Source organism: Suncus etruscus, chromosome 6 (genome assembly GCF_024139225.1).
Source record: "Suncus etruscus isolate mSunEtr1 chromosome 6, mSunEtr1.pri.cur, whole genome shotgun sequence".
Lineage (NCBI taxonomy): Eukaryota > Metazoa > Chordata > Mammalia > Eulipotyphla > Soricidae > Suncus > Suncus etruscus.
Window position 1 is genome coordinate 124,602,981 of NC_064853.1, and position 8,858 is coordinate 124,611,838.

General features: G+C 38.5%; 1 non-coding gene across 1 annotated transcript; it reads right to left on the bottom strand.

Moving 5' to 3' along the window:
• Positions 1-231: 231 nt before the first annotated feature.
• On the bottom strand, positions 232-395 carry LOC126013040 (U1 spliceosomal RNA). The gene has a single exon (XR_007497376.1). It is a non-coding gene; the product is annotated as a U1 spliceosomal RNA (small nuclear RNA).
• Positions 396-8,858: the final 8,463 nt, after the last annotated feature.

Here is an 8,858-nt window from a genome sequence, read left to right on the forward strand (position 1 = left end):
CTCTAACTTGATATGGATTACTTCCTGTGTCAGCATTGCTTCCAGATGTGCATTCCCCAATCTCCCCTGGGTTGGGGTTTGCGGCTTCCTCTAAACCTGACATGTTGCTAGATCTATGTAATAGGAATTATTTAGCTTGGTATTAATGCTCCCTTATGTTCCAATAGAATCTTGTGTAATTATTCTCTTTTTTTGTACAGGCACAATAACATGAAGAAATCTTTTTTTTTTAAGGGGAGAGCGCGAACGCAGTCCCCCACTACCACAAATTATGCAGTCGAGTTTCCCACATTTGGGGAAATCGCAGGGGTCAGCACATCCGGAGTGCAATAGATAAGCCTCACCCTGGGGAAACCACCTTCGTGATCATGGTATCTCCCCTGCCAGGTAAGTATACATGAAAAATCTTAGTTTAGATAAAAGTTGCTATCTATTAGGGACAGGGATTCTAAAATTTTTAAGTTGCAGGGTGGCCTTATACCCTGAACATTTGTCATAATGTTTCAGTTGCTCGGTGATTGGACATTCACCCCTGAACCTTGCGTCCCATTATTGGAACACACACAGGTTTCTGCATCATCACCAGAAATTCAGCTTTTGTGCTTTTCTGGTACTGACTTGCACCAGGATGCACTCCTATGATGCCACCCTAACAATAATTTGGAAACAGCAATGGCTTGCATAGAGGGCAGGTTTCTATGCCATTCTACCTAATGGAATAATAAATTCAGGACACACTTCATAATGCCCTGACATTGACAGGATCTGTGCAAAATCCAAGATTTCTAATGTCAGCAATCCTACTGCAATAACAGTGATAAGAACTTTTCCTGGAACCTAGAAGAAAGACCCTGGGTTAGATAAATTTAGGTTGCCTAAAAACCTAAAATAATCTTATTACCAAATGCTTCTTGGGTAAGGACACACTGCTCTTAGGTTAAAGGATTTTTTTTTTATTATTCCAACTTTTACTGCACCTATGCAAAATACTGCCACTCTTTTAGTTTCTAGCCAGGGGTTCCTGCCTTTTACAGAGAACTTCTGGACATGGTTCATTTAGTTTCCATCTCATATTTCTGCATTTTTCATCAACTCCATAAGGGGCAGTTATGGGAGTAACTTGTTTTCAATTTATTCAGGATATTTCTTCTTTGCATGTGCTTCTCTCACCTAGGCATCCTACCCCTACCTGTTCTCCACCCACAATTGGGGTTTGAGGCTTCCTCTATACCAAACAAATAAACACACACACACACACACACACACACACACACACACACACACAAGAAAACTAAACAACAATTAAAGGAAGAGAAAGAAATCTAGATTGACATCAAAATGTGCCTGGTACCGAGACCAATACAAAAGAATAATTGCAACAAAGAGTATATGAATGATGATACATAAAAAAGATTAGATATGAAATTTCAGTCTCTATAAGAAAGTTATAAGTTAGACATCCATAAGCTAGATGGATAATTTTAAATATTTAAATGTAAATAAAAATGATTTAATTTCTTTTGTTTTTGTTTTTTGGGCCACACCTAGTGACCCTCAGGGTCAGTGACTCCTGGCTATGGCTCAGAAATAGCTCCTGAATTGGAGAACCATATGAGACGCCAGGGATTGAACTGGGGTCCATCCTAGGTTAGTGTGTGCAAGGCAAATGCCCTACCATTTGCACCATTGCTCCGGCCCCTAATATTTTTCGTAATATAATTTATTTTTAATAAAGAGATTATTAGTTCAACTGTATTTTTTTCTAATATTTTTAACAAATTAGCATCCCAGAAATAATTTGGCCTATACTATCCATCAATAAGTTCATTGCTCAGAAAGCCACAAAAATAACTAAGGCCCAATTACCTCAATAAAAGCAATTTCCTTCTTGGTTCTAATCTACCTCTGTCTTATGAATCCATCCTAGCATGAACATGAAGAGGAGCCATAGTAATGGCCATAGTGAGAATAAGAAGAGCCACATGAAGAAGAGTCAGAGCAGAACGTGAAGTGGAGTTACAGTAGGAACATGAAGAGAAGCCAGAGAGATGGTCAATGTGGGACCTATATTGTGACCCAGATGGCATCCTTGGTAACATATTGGTCCCCAGAGTCCACTAGGAGTGAAATCCACAGGAGTAAGCCTTTAGCAGAGCTGGGTGTGTCCCTAAAATAAGACAGAACAATACAAAATTAAACTATGAAAGGCTTCAGTATCATGATTAGCTTTTCTTCTCTGGAGCCAAAGGAAGATCCAAATCTCGAGATGAGAAAACTCAGCCAAAGATCTGGGAAGGGGAAACTGCATATGTGTGTCTGTCTTTCAAATGAGACATCTGACAACAAAATTTTTTTAAATCACTGTAATTTGTATGTGCCACCTCTGTCAAAGCTGTCTTTTATTTTACACTGACTTGTTCATTGAATGGGCTGGCATACTCACCCTTCTCTTCCAGGCTGCCATCACCAGTTCTCTTGGGCTGAAACCACTGGACAGTTAAGTATATTTATATATATATATATATATATATATATATATATATATATATATATATATATATATATATATTAATGTAACTTCTATTTAAATAGACAAAAAAATCTCAGCTCCAACCAGTCTCCTCTCATCCAGAAAACACCCCAGGCCTTGAATCTCTGAGAAAATCCATGGGAAATGCTGCTCTGGAAGAAAAGGCAGTTGAGATATCAATTATTCTGTCCCATTGAGGAGGTTTCTGAGCGAACATTGAAATACTGCTTAGCTTCTTCACCTATCCAATGCCAGAAAAAAAAAAAACAGATTCTATGGGTCTGCCTATTATATTACTATATTGAACTTCCGCATTTTATTGCTTTAGTATATAGAAGAAAAGAATAACTGCATGCTTACACGGATACAAACTTGCCACAAAAAAAGTTTCCTACAGTTTGGATTTCCTTAAGGAACATATGGCATACTTAGTACTGAGTAAGCATGGCCAACAGACCCTGACTTCATCAGTCCACAATTTCTCTTAAGTTGTACCTTCAATCTTAAAAGGACCTACTTTCTTCTATTACCTGAGATAAGGCAAAAGTCATTATCACCTGTCATCTCTAGAAACAATTTGATTCATTCATTCAACATGATTTACTGAGCATCTATCACATGTTCCACACTATAATAGAACCCAACCTCCTTTGACCTGGGGCTTCCAATCTAGCTGCAGTACTAGATTATTGGGAGATATTTCTCTAGAAAGCCATAGCACTCCTACCTACACAGAATAGAATGTGTCTGGGTCTCCACTTTAAGTGAGCAGCTCTTAAAATAAAAGGACCAATAATCCCTTAGTAACATGTAGATACAATCCTGGAAATGTGAAGTCCAAATAATCAAATTTTCCTGAAATATTTAGAAACATGAAGCATCTTTTCCTGAATATATGTGTTTTCATTCCAGGGTAAGAGAAACTATTTCCCTTTTTGAAGGTTCATGCAGACTTCCCAGCAACTCGACAAGATGAGCATCTTCTAATTAGAAGAGAATCTGCTCTTATACTCCACTCCCCCCTGTAGACTTGGGTATCACCAAACCATTATGTCATTACCCCATGGGATTCTTTCTCAATGTGCTCATGGTATACCTCAGTTATGGCTTCTCTTTTGCTGTGGATAGTACATTGTCTGATAATTCTCATGTTTCCTGACCCTTTGCACTTTCTGATTTAACTTGAAGTTAGCACATCGTATATGGTGAGGTTAGATAAGGCTTGGCCAAATTGTAATGAATGCATCACAGCCTCAGTTTTATTAGGCTTAGACCATATGCTTAGATCCCAAAGACAAGCCACTACATGGCTATGATGTAGAGTTGTAGGTCACTAGGACTGTATGACGTTAGAATTACAAAGTGAGTGTGAGGCTGCTGGTCCATCTCCCTGTCACAGTCTCTGTCCTCCTTGGTGGGTGGAGCTGTGCCCCCCCCCACATCTGATTCTCAGTATGTTTTCACTTAGTGAATGAATGTGAAATGCATATAGTCTTTTCTGCCTTTTCTCCACTCAAAAGCCACCACCATAGAAGCTGAGAAAAAGAATAAATATTCCTGATGGGTGGTTGTGATGGATTTGAGGAGAAAAACTGCCTTGCTGCCTATGGGTGAGAAAAAATATTCTTAATACCTCAGTTATGAGTCTTTATTAAAAAATAATTTCTTCTGGATGCTTGGTTTCATTTGGACCTGTCATAGCAAATACAGTAAATGAATTATGCTAAGAAAAAAAAATAAGTTCCAAACCAAATAAATGTACATATACCTGCCGGCATTCCAATTGGATTTTTTAACACTCAAAAAGTAATTATGCCATTATCTATTACTAGACTTAGTGAGCTGTGAAGAGATACTGGAATTCATGTCTACTATTACCGAGCCATTTTTTCCTTACTACGAACTAATATGTCAGAAAAGTAGCGAAGAATAAAAAACGTTAGAAATATTGAGATTAATAACTATTATGGTTATATAGTAGAAATAGAAATATAGATTCATTGATAATAAATAAAAATCTATATCAACTGTCATTTTATGCTCAGGTTCTGAAAATTACTCTAACATTTATTAACATATATATGTATATATATGAATTTCATATTGTCTGAACATTTGAAATATGTGCTGGCTACTTGCAGGAATAAAGCAATATGAGATTTAGAGAAAATAGCTTTGTTTCTCAACTGAACTAAGATTTCTGATCATGGCAAAATGATTTTTTAAGTACTGATTTTCCAGGGCTAAAATAAAATCATTCATTTCATTGTTCATATTTGTGTAAGAACCCTCTTATTATTATGAATAATAAGAGTAGTGACAAAAATCATTGCATACCTTCAAGCAATTGGAGGTAATAACAAAACAAAAAAAAAAGAACTGGCATTTACTGAGTTCTTCACTCACATCCAGAACTGGTGTTTAGAGCTCCATTATTCCTTCCAGTCACCCTATAGAGTAAGCCAGGGAATATGCAAATTGAAATATGCCCATTGAACACACCCAGTAAAAGACCTGAGGTTTAAGAGCAGATAATATGTCCCACAGATGCAACTTGGAAGAAAACAAAGATTCAACTCGAAGCAATAAAATTCAAGAGTGGAGGGTGAACCTTGAACTACTCAAACTGCAGTCAAAAGTTGTCCATCAGGGAGAGAGGACTTTCCAAAGGGTCCCTGGACCTGCTAGAATCACTCTAAGCCAGAATGCAACATGGATGAAACCAGGGTCTTCAGCGTTGGTGGAAGGAAACCTGACCAAAATCCATGTCAAAGGAAAAATTTGGGCTGTTTTGTGAACCAGTATGTATTTGGTTTCTTTATATTATGTGCTATACTCTCTGCTTCAATAGATGATAGCAGATGCAAGGTTAATGCCCACCGGCTGTACTATCTCTCCAGCCTCTTAACTCCCTGTTTTTCTCTGAAGAGTCGAGGTGTGAGGTCACTGTTTTAAATAATCCTGGCAAGAAGGGCAGAATTCTAGCAACATAAAATCTTGAATTTTAACATTTTAATCTGTCTATGCAAATGGGATGATTTTCCTAGAAAAGTTTCATTTCCAATGAAGATTTGGCCACCGTGAAGACTTACAAGTCATCTTTCCAGGCTCACCTTTAATAGTCTCCACTGAGTATATATTGTTCCTTTTCAAGTAATTACACCGCAATTTGCATCCATTTTAGATGAGTGGTAAAGAAACTGAGAGCTTGTTGAGCTGAGAGCCAGACCTGAGTTTATAATCCCTCAGCCAAAACATGGCCCACAGGATTTATGCTGTAGGTGTTCATTCTTATCCCCTGTTTATTATACCCCCTGGATAGTATACATTTGTTTTCTTCTGAAGGTAGAGTTCAAAATTAATAGCTGAAATGATTTTCACATAATAAGTTCTGTAGAGAATTAGCCTTTGAGTAGCACGAAGGTTAGTAATACAGCTTTTGAGTCAGAGGCTACAATAAAATTCAAGTTCATGTGTTTTACTTGTGCTTTGTGGCCTTTCAGTTCATCACTTCACCTCTAAGTTCAAAGGATTTTCCAAAAGAACAGTGATTTCAGATTTAACTGAGATTATATACAAAATCCTGAAAGAATACTCCCTGGTTTTCCTTACGATATCTATACTTTTATTATTTCTTTCTTAAAATTAGCATGCAAAAGGGAACCATTCTGGTAAATATACTGATTTTTGTTAAAATGGGAGATGACAAGGTTTTACTAAACTTGAATGATAGGATTAAACATGAATATTTTAGTCAACATTTTAGTAAACTAAATATTTACTAAACATGAACAAGATATAGTAACCACATTTAGAGCTCAGGGTCTTGGAAGGAAGGAAGTTAAGTAAGTTCCATAGGGAAACATATTTAGATAAATACTCTAAAAATAGAATGCCTAGTTTAGTTCCTTTCAGCTTACAAGTATTAAAAAGCCACTGGCCCAAAATGGATTTGCTTATGCCAAGCCCCAAAGCAACAAACCCAATACTTAAAGTGTTTCAATTCTGCCAAAGATGGAATGAATCCTAAGTCCAAAACTTTATCATTACTAGTTAGGCCAGATTGTTTCATATCTCCTTATCCATCACCTACAGTAGCAGTTTCTCACCTGAGGTCCACATGGCCCCTCAGAGAATCCCCTAAACTCTTAATAAGCCACAGAGTATGACACCAGGGGATGGGATTCCAGGAAAAGAGAAAGGACTTAGAGGAGCTGCCCTCGAATGGGAAGAAGTTTCTTTTTGTTTTTTTGTTGTTTGTTTGTTTTTGTTTGTTTGTTTATTTGCCCAGGACCCAATAGACATTCATCATGTCATCCAGGGCTACACCACCAACATACCAGTCAGGGGTCAACCCAGAGATTCACCGCCTTAGTCCTACAGGAAGAAACTCCAATAACAAGTGCACTTTGGGGAGGGCCCAAAATGATTCCCTGGTTCCTGTTCCTTCCTGCCAATAGTGGCCTTCCATTTGGGAGTGAGACAGGGAGGGGCCGAATGTGGGTCCTCATGAGTATTCAGGGTGCAGACCAGCAAAGGAGATGGAGATGAGAGATAGACCTGAGAGCTTAGGGTTCGAATCCTGCTCTGAGGTGCTACTGGTGACCACCAGGGCCACCCGAAGTGCTGGTGGAGGGTGGTGTCAGGGAACAGGTCATAGTGGGATATCAAATTTGGGGCAAACACATGCCAGGCTCAAGTTCCAGCTGCTTTGAATTCTGGACTGTTTTGTTTTGCACCTCTGGGTTTTTGTCTAATGGTCTCCCCTATCCCTTTTTAGCTGAGCCCCCAAAGCAACCAGTCATAGGGTGAAGTACCTGCAGAGCCTTAGGGTCTTGCTGCTTCCTCCAGGGGAACTGGGTAAAATGCATACAGAATTAATGAGACACTGTTTTTTGTTTTGTTTTGTTTTGTTTTCCTGGACTGGAGAACAGTCTCCTCTGCAAGCCCCAATGGGTCCCAAATATGGCTGGAAACTAATCCGCACGAAACTGAAAATTACAAGCAACCCGGATACAAGCTACAGACAAGATCCAGGCTGTATTTGGATCAGCACAGAAACCCAACCAGGTATCAAAATGGGCTGGAGAAAGATTGATTCTGACTTTGAAACCACATGGCAAGCCCACAACTTGCCAGAGTCCACCCCAGATCCACTCTATCTGCTCCATGCCATGCAGATTCGAATTATTTCTTTTGTTCCAGAAAGTTCTTCAACTGTCTCTGTTTAGTTTTTCATACCTTCTATTTGCTTTTTAACATGGTCATCAGTTTCTGGTTGTAGAATTGCAAACATTGGATTCTACCCCTTAGGGCATTATCTTGAGTCTTATGTTTTAATTCTTTTTTTTTTTAATATCAACATGAGGGGCCAGTAAGATATAGTAAAAGCTCAGGCTTTTAAATTATACAAAGAAGACTTGGGTTTAATATCCTAACAGTCCTCCAGTCCCTCCAGGTATAATTCCTAAGTACAAATCTAGGAGTAAGTCTTGAGTAACACTGGCTGTCCCTGCACCTAAAGGAAAAGATAGAAATGATTCCTGATGCATCTACACCATTGGAAGAAAAAATAAAATATATAGCACCAATATATTTGGTCCCTTTATAATAATTGACCACCAAGTTTATTTTTCATTGGTAATAATCGGTGAGATCTGGCTTTTAATTTTCTTCCCCCAAAATAGCTGTGACAATGACTGAATTGATAGTACAGTGGATAGGGCACTTGTTTTGCAAGCAGCCAACCCAGTTTTGTCCCAGTTTGCATATGGTATCCTGAGTACTGCCAAGAGGAATTCCCAAATGCAAGTTAGGAGTAACCCCTGAGCATCAACAGTCATAACCTCAAAACAAGCAATAAAATATGATAGCTTATGATAGATGAGGCGATAGTCCGAGTAGTAAAGAGATACTTCCATATGCAAGATTCTGAGGTTGATCCTTGGCACCATATCTATATTGTCCACTCCCAAAAATGCCACCAGATACACCCATAGCTGGTACAAGTGCCACTAGCTTCAACAGCATTGTGTTCTCTGCTAGAGCACCAGAATTTAAATGACAGAGTTCAGAATGGAGTGGTTTCATTCCCCTTAACTTCACTAGGAGTAGCCTCTATGGAGGGGGAAATAAAGATTGTCAGCTTTAAAATAAAAAGGTAAAGCTATCATAAGAATATGAAGAGTTTCAAGAAAATAATGTGCTCCCCTGAGGGGGTGCTAAATTTCAGCATCAGCCTGGAGCCCACACTCTGTCAACATTATATTAACCTTTTGAGTTAACTTGAAGCCTAGGCAGAAATAAAGACTGGAAAGAGGAACCACAG